The following is an 8649-nucleotide window of genomic DNA, read 5'->3' on the forward strand; positions in this document are numbered from 1 at the left end:
CTTGACTACTTTGAACTTTGGTCTTTATCTTCCACTTTCCTTCTGGGGCATGGAGAGGGGGGAACCACCCTGATCAAGAAGTTTTTTAGGCTGCAACACTATTGAACTGGAACAAGCCCCCTTGAGCACACAGAGACTTACATCCAAGCAGTAATACGTAGGTGGTTGGATCAGGTATTAGCCATGCTTAGACCATAGCTGTTGGAATCAATGGGACTTAATTAAACCAGGCTTAATCTAAGTCCCTTTAATTTTTAGCGGGGGAACTATGATTCTGGAGACCAGGGTTCAATTCCCAGCTTGGCAATAAAACCCACTGGATGATCTTGGGCAAGTCACATGCTCTCAACCTTCGGGGAAGGCAATGGAACAAATCTTGCCAAGAAAACCCCATAATAGGGTGGTCTAAAATTGCCATAAGTTGGAAACAACTTGAAGGCACACAACAACAACTATTCTAAACACTATGATTATAGCTGGATCAAACTTAGGAAGCAGAGGCACCTCACCCACCCACTCAAGCTTACCATGTTAACCAACCTGTAGAAAAGTCCATTGAAGAGGGGCAGAATCCAAAAATACTAGTACGTATAGTAGTCACATAATTAAGAATGAAAAATATACAGCAGCAGCTGCTGCTCCTACTATTACTATTTGTATCATCAAAAAGGTAACTTGTGACCTTTTTGTTGATTTTAATTAGAGGAGTCCATATTTCCTGAACTGGAACTTCCAGCAGCTCTAACCAATATAACCAATATAGTGAGGAATCCTAGGAGATGCAAACCAAGAACATCTGGAGGGCTACATGATTCCCACACTGGTCAAGGGATTCCCCTCCTGTTATTGTTGTTGTGTGCCTTCAAATCAATTTTGACTTAGGTCAGTCCTAAGGTGAACCTATCTTGATGATAGAAATCAGAAAACTGAAAAACAGCTAAAGAGTATTAGATTTCTTCTATCTGTAAAGAAGTACATTATTTTTATTTTCTTTTTCATCCAAAAATGCTCCCAAAGTATTTTACATGAAAATAATAATAATAATAATAATAATAATAATAATAATAATAATAATAATAATAATAATAATAATAATACAGTCCCTGCTTATAGGCTTACAGTCTAAAAGGAATGAATGGAAAGAAGAGAAGAGAAAGCAGTCTTTCAACAGGGCTGGTAGAACGGCTGTACCCTTGCCTTCCCGTCCCACTGCCCTTTGCTGCAGTATCCATATGGCAATGTTCTTACAATTATGCTTGGATCCTTATTAGGTCTTTTTTCTGAAAGGAAAAAATATAGGAGAGAGAGCAAATTTGCTTTATGCGCTGCTACTTTTTTGTGAAACACCATCCAGTTATGCCAGTAAAAGTCACGAAGAAGATTCCAGCATTATGCCTAGTCTGAGTAAAGCCATGACCACTGGAACTTGCTAGGAGGTGATTTAAATTATATGGTGAATCCTGAGCCCCGCTGTGAGAGGGGCAGACCTATAACTCTGCCCTTGGACAGCATTTCTAAGCTCTGCAAAACAGGCATAACTCATCCAGGTACAGCACTAGCACCTGGTATCTTTGGGCAGCTGCTGATGCCCCAGGCCAATGGGCATGCCAGCTGGCAGTGATAAGAATTGTAGTCTAATACTTCTGGAGGATCCAGGTCAAGGAAGGCTGATGTAGACCCCTGGGTTCTTCCTGAATGAGGGGGTGCTTTTAGTTTTGTCCCACCTAGCACCTTCAGTTTCTTTAGCCCTTCAGTTTCTTGTCTTGTCACTCAGCATTGTGGAGCATTGATCTAGCGTTAAAACCAGATCAACAGATACTCCTTCCCTCGGCTTTTGTATTATTTAAAGGCCATGCCACTCATTTGGCTTTCATTCTATGCCTTTAATCCTCTCTCACTTTCCCAAGAACATTCCCCTTTCACTTTCTGGGAATCCAGGAAATCAGGGGATCCCCCCCACATCCCTCCCCTTTCCCTGCCCAACTCCACAAGCAGGGGCTTTCCAGAGTATTAGGGTTGTGATTTCATTTCACTACACTTCTCACCCCCTGATCTATGGCATTATAATGAGACGGCCTGATCAGGAGCAATTGCTGCTGGACACACTGAGATGGGAACACAAACTCCATCCGAGTGCCACCTGAGTTTCAGGTTTGCTGTACTCGCAACTGTATATTTGCATACTCTGGTACAGGCATGCCTCAGCCAACAAAACCTCTGGCAAAGAAGCTCCTTTTTATAAAATCTCTTTAAACCCATCCATTACCCTTTGTCCTCATTCTCATTCTAGCTTGAAGGGTTGTTATTGGGATGAGGGTGAAGGAGGACTAGTGAAAAAACACTTTCAGTGCCAGGTTGCAGCAGCATGTCTGCAGTACTGTAAATGCAATAAATCTTGAGCTGCAAAAGACTGGGATTCTTACAGTCCTACTGTATCTGTATGAGGCTGCCTAAAACAGGCAAAGTGAACAGCAGCTGCCTTAAGAATACCTTACTGAACATGCATGAACAGGAAAAGGAAAAGAAAGAGGAAGAGGGAAAGTTGACTAGCCTGCCTCACCAGCTACCTGTACCAAACAAAGCATATATCTACAAATTTGGCAGTAGGCCCGAGACAGGCCAAAATGAAGCTGCTTCGGGTCACTTTGGAGACATATTGTTTAAATGATGTCCTAAGTGGCGGAAGTCATGCCAAAGCCACGCTCCAGTCCTAAGGACTGGAGTGCAACTTTGGTGCAGCTTCTGGCCTCTTAAGATGCCTGGGTCATTTAAACAGCATACCTCCAAAGTGACCCAAAGCAGCTTTATTTTGGCTTATCTGTTTGGGCCTAAAGATAATGGCAATCATAAGAAAGGCATAGGTAGGTGAATGAAAAAAATCATCCCTGGATACATTTTGGAGGAAGCCCTCAAGTGGTCTTTGGAAGGTTCCAACTTTTTTTTTTTTAACTTATGGAAGGCATACCTGGCATGGTTGTTTCATTTCACATGTGCATACTGTTAGATTTGCATAAAAGGTTTGCTGAAACATGTTGAACAGGTTTTTTTGGGGGGGGGGTCGTTGGTAGTGCAAGAACCTGTTCCCCCTTTTCCATTTTATTTCTACCTCTGGCATATATTTTTTTCTGTTAAAGAAGTAATGCCCAGAAACATACCTACTTTCTTAATAGAAGTATACCTGTATATTGATAAATCCCATTTTGGGAGAAAGGCAGGATATAAATCCAGTAAATAAATTTTTAAAAAATCCTGCCTCCGAATGAGAGCCAGAAACTTGGAACCAGCAACTTCTAAATTCAAAAGCCAATGTACAGTTGGGTTTCCAGAGTCATTCCAGATGTAGGAATCAGTTATCTCTAACCGAGCATTGTCCAGTTGTGTTGAACTACAAACCTCATCCTGCCTAGACAGCCTGGCCAAGAGCAGGCATAGACAACTGTCGGAGGCAGTGCACCTGCACCATACACTCTCACTACAATTACAATTACTATTACTGTTATTATTTTGCCCCCAAATTTCCCCAAACATAGCAGCTATATGCAGGATATACTCAAAAAACGCACAATCTTCAGGATATTGTTGGCCACCAGGAACGAAGCAGAGTGGGAGCCATGACGGTGAGTGGAATGGAAAAGGCCAGATTTTTTCAAACAAGAAGACCTTGTCCTGAGGAGCCCAGGTTCTTTGTGGCTGTTCCAGGAAAATGAAAGAAATTAAAATTGAATGAAATTAAAGAACAAGTATATATTCTTATATATACTCCCGAACACCATTAACTTGTAAGACATAAGGTAGGCCTCTTAGAGGCTCCACTATAGAAACAAGGGCTCCACAAGTCAAAAATGTCAGGAACCCCTGCCTTAGATGTTCCCATTCAGTAGAGTGGCCACATATGGACAAAGGAAAAAACCAGACATATTTGTATACGCAGATGCAAATTTAGATATTATGGTTTCAGTTTAAATAGAATTATAAGACATCTTACCATGTAAGGAAGACTGGCCAGGTAATCTATTTGGTTAGTCTATTGTCCAGACTGTAATAATCATTTGGCTACTTGAAGAACGCTAGTTTCTCCATTTACAGTTATCTTTAAACTGGACAACTGGTTTAGACAGTGTGCATATTTAGATAAAGGATTGCACTCTGTAAAACAGAACACTCTGCTAATCATTAGGATGAAGATACACTTAGACTAAGGCCACTTAAACCTGTGGAACCTGAGGTTTGTCATGACCAAGGTAAGTCTCCCTCATTTCAATAGGTCTGCTTTAAGTATAACTATGCCTGGATCCAATCCAGAATGTAGACTGAGATGGACAATATCTGGCCCTCCCAATATCCTTGGATTGTAACTCCTGTCAGTCCTAGACACCACAGCCAATGGTGAGGGATGAGGGGAGTTTGGCAACAGCTGGATACCACATATTTCCTATCTCTGATTTAGACAATAAGGAGGCAGATGAACAATTAGTCTGGTATGGCACATAGCATCTTCTTCTAAACTAGCTCCTTAAGCTGTTTCTTGAAGAGTGGGAGTTTACTGCAAGCCTTGCAGATTTGCAGGAAACAGAGTCTAGATGAAGTCATGTTAACTTATCTGAAAGAGGAAATAGAAACAGAAGATCTGTTAGCAGTCATAAGGACAGGCACATTTTGGAGACAGAAAACAACAAACATTTAACATATTATGACTGTAATTTAAGATGATGTGGGTCATAGCGTTATTAACCAAAATGTCAAATTTAGCAGGATATTTTTATAGAAATTAAAATAAATGTCCATATTTATTCATTTCTAGCATAATAAGCTTAACAATAAGGTGCCACCACACATGCATGTGTGTGTTTATGTTTCATGTTTGTTTGTTTGTTTGTTTCCAGGACTTATATCCTACTTTTCTTCCATAATGGGATTAAATGCAGGTGTTATAATGTTGTAATGCTGTAAGGAAGATTTTTAGAATAGTACTCTGACTTTTTGTACATAGTGTAGTGATTTGAGTGTTGGACTATGACTCTGGCAATCAGAGGTCGATTCCTCCCTCCAGCATAAAAACCCGTTGGGTGATCTTGGGCAAGTCACACTCTCTCAGCCTTACAGGATGGCAATGGCAAACCCCCTTTTAAGAAACTTGCTAAGAAAACCCTATGATAGGGTTGCCTTAGCGTCACCATACGTTTTTTAAAAAATGACTTGGAGGCACACAACAACGGCAACAAAGTGAAGGAAAACTAAACATTTTTTCTTCAGTTTTATTGCTTCAGATTAACTTTAAACTCACTTGTTTTTGTAATTTGCTAGAGTTTTATCAGTAAAATTGATAATAAAATCTAGTTTGTGTTTTTTCTAGTACAAACATTAAATAAGATTTTATCACAAACTGACCTGTTAGTTGACCAAATCTTTTTTTTCCCCACTGGCCAAATCAAATCAGATACTGTACATGGTTATCCCTCCTTCAGCATAGCCATATCTATGACACTGACAAAATTTAGAGGGGGGAAATTGTAAGAAAGCACAAATGCAACAGCATTTGTTAAATTTTTGTGCACAATTCACTTTTATATTAGATAAGAACAGTGACCGTATGCATTGGCAGCTGTAAGATAAGATAGTCCTCTTCTTTTGCTGTAGTAATCCATCAACACATTTAAAGGGGCAGAAAATGTAGCCTTGGCTAAGTTCTAAGTAAATATAATCTAACATTCCATAGTATGTTATTAAAACCAGAAGGAGAGAGTCAGCTGAAGCCATTTAAGAGACATGCTCTAAAGTTTGAGCACCATGATAGAAAAATCCTTTCTATCTCTTCCACCAAGCAAACATCTCTCCAGCAACAAGATAATGGGCCCAGATATCTTGATCCCGCATTGATCTCTCCCGTACAGGGCCAGCCTATATCATTTTGCACTTAAAGGTGAACGAGAAAATGGTGCAAACCCCCCCTTGTATGTACAAAAGTTAACCATTGACTTATTCAGACAGTGAAAATAAACTGAGTTTAATCTTTGTTGTTCAGATGCATTTTGGATGCATCCGATTAAGTTTGGAGGAGGGGGATTGCCAAAACCCCCACTTACCCCCGGAAAACCGATATCATATTTTTCTCTGAGTTTAAAAAAAAGTTTTGGAAAGTCAGCAGTGTGAATAACTGATGTGAATAGACACTGGATAAACCTGGATAAAACTCTGCATGCCCTGAACATTTGCACTATCACCTCCATCTTTATTCGAGTGCTGGCACGTGTGAATAACAGAGGTGTGTATAGATAGATGTGATTCTGTAGTGTGATAACAAACCCGGAATGCGTGGGTGAGATTATTCGTGTTGTCATGCTAAAAAAAAGACATTTGAATGATCCCCCTGATTGGCAGCTGGACTTTACTGCAGCACTGGTGGCAAGTCAATATCTGCATGCCCCCCAGCTGTTGTGACTTGGCTAAGATAGTCCTGATTCATTCTTGACTGTCCCAGTTTTTTTTACCTGCTTTTAAAATGTCCACTTTCTCTCTCCTTCTCCCCCTTTTCCCTTGTGTTTCCTCAATTGGTACAAACTAAGTTCAAAGTGTAAAAGTAGTTTGCATTCAGTTATGTGGGGGGGGGGGAGGGATGAAATCTTGCCCTTCCCAGTAGACTCAGGCAAAAGCAACCTGCTACAACTTCTCCTAGCTTGTGTGTTCAGTTTGATAGCTTTGGGCATCTTGACCACAATCTGCTGTTGCTTGGCCACAAGTGTCCTGGTTTTCATTTCTGAAATGTTTGAGTTTATGCATCCACCACTGGCTGCCCCTGAGGAAGCAGCAAGCTTGGGTTGTGCAGGGATCACGGCTTGTAACACAAAAGTCTGTGCTCCAACCTTTTTTTACTGCCCATGTCCTTAAATACAGTATGTGATATTCAAGGTAATCACTTCATTTTGCCTACATGTAGAGTCAGCATGCCATAGTGGTTTAAGCGGTGGACTACAACTCTGGAGACCAGAGTTCAATCCCCAGCTCAAACATGGGGATGACCACTGGGTGACCTCAGGCAAGTCACATGCTCTCAGCCTCAGTGGAGGGCAATGGCAAACCTCCTGTGAACATTTGCAAGACAACCCCTTGATAAGCTCGCCATAAGTCAGAAACGACTTGAATGCATACCACCACAACAGAACTGCCAGACCATATCCTGGCCTAAACAGTTGCTCTCTTTCACGTTACAGAATTAGAGCACTTTGATACCACTGAAACTGTCATGGCTCCATTTTAGGAAATCCTAGGATGTAGTTTTATGAGGTAGTTAGAATTCCCTTTCAAGAGAGGGCTTGTCCTCAGCAGAGGACGTTATCACATGGGGAAAAGCGGGGGTTTAAACGGACATTATCCTGTGAAAATCAAGCGATCGTGGTGAAGATTTTCACAACATCATAATTAAAGAGGACTTATCCTGGCAATAACCAGGTAATAACCAGCAACAAATGATTGATGGAGAAATCCCGTGGATGATTTGTTGCTGATTATTACCAGGATAAGTCCTATTTAATCGCGATGTGTGTGAAAATCTTCACCATGATTGCATGATTTTCACAGGATAATGTCTGTTTAAACCCCCAGTTCTCTCCCTATTTCCTCCCATGTGATAAAGTCCGGAGAGAAGAGGAGAGGGTACAATCTTGCCCTTCCCAGTAGCTTCAGGCAAAAGCAAAGTGCTGCAGTATCTTCTCTTCTAGATTATGTTCTTCCTCATTAATAACTTTTACCATCTTGACCTCACTCTGATCTTGCATGGCCACATGCATTCTGGTTTGCTTCCATGAGATGTTGGAGGATATCCACAGGGTAAATACATTGGAACAGGAAGGGAAACATGAGGTAACAGCCAATAATGTTTTGATAAGGTGAGCCTGAAGAACAAAGGCATTTGAGCTATAAAGGAGCTGCAGTGGTTTAACAGGGATCTTAAGTGGGTCTGACAACAGGTCAGGTATGATAAGTATGATAACAAAAGATGGGCAAAGTGTCATAAAAAGAGGAAGAGGCCATATTAGGAAGTATATCTTTGAGGGACTTTCTAGTCTGGGACCATATTTAATTCTTCTCTTCTGCCACAACAAACCAGTCTTTTATGCATTCCGTATCACCAATTCTGCTTTCCTTTAAAGTGCTTTGTTTAACTTCACAATATATAGCTGTCATTCACTGATACTGATCAACAGAACAACACCCTCCATGGTTACTCTGTTTATGTACCGTTTCCCAAACTCTGGTCATTTTAAACATATTTCCTTAAGCAAATCCGCTCTCATATCTTGTAATCTAAGATTAGAGGATGGGACAGACCTTTCCCAAAAGCTCCTTTTTGTGCAACAGACTCCTGAATTTTGCAGCCAATACTGGAAGTGTAGTGTAAATAATAATAATACTAACAACATTTTTTTCCAACTTCTTGGAAGAGACTCTTGAAGAGTTTAAGAGCAAGCAGAGCAAATAATTAAAAGAAGAAATCTCTGGATGGTTTTTTAAAAAAATTTAATCAGAACATTTTAAGAATAATTTTAGATATTTTATTTCACACCTGAATAAATATGCAAAAGGGGCACACATGGAAAGTTTCCTATCCATGGCCCATGCCCTCACAGTTTGTTCCAAAACACAGTTTAGATC

General features: G+C 40.5%; 1 long non-coding RNA gene across 1 annotated transcript; it reads right to left on the reverse strand.

Annotated features, from left to right (window-relative positions):
• Positions 1–1161: 1161 nt before the first annotated feature.
• Positions 1162–4542, reverse strand: LOC121933192. Its single transcript, XR_006104475.1, has 3 exons — positions 3986–4542; positions 3564–3690; positions 1162–1280 (listed from the first exon to the last, which is right to left on the reverse strand). It is a non-coding gene; the product is annotated as an uncharacterized LOC121933192 (long non-coding RNA).
• Positions 4543–8649: the final 4107 nt, after the last annotated feature.

The sequence above is a fragment of the Sceloporus undulatus genome, chromosome 6, assembly GCF_019175285.1.
Source record: "Sceloporus undulatus isolate JIND9_A2432 ecotype Alabama chromosome 6, SceUnd_v1.1, whole genome shotgun sequence".
Classification (NCBI taxonomy): Eukaryota; Metazoa; Chordata; class Lepidosauria; order Squamata; family Phrynosomatidae; genus Sceloporus; species Sceloporus undulatus.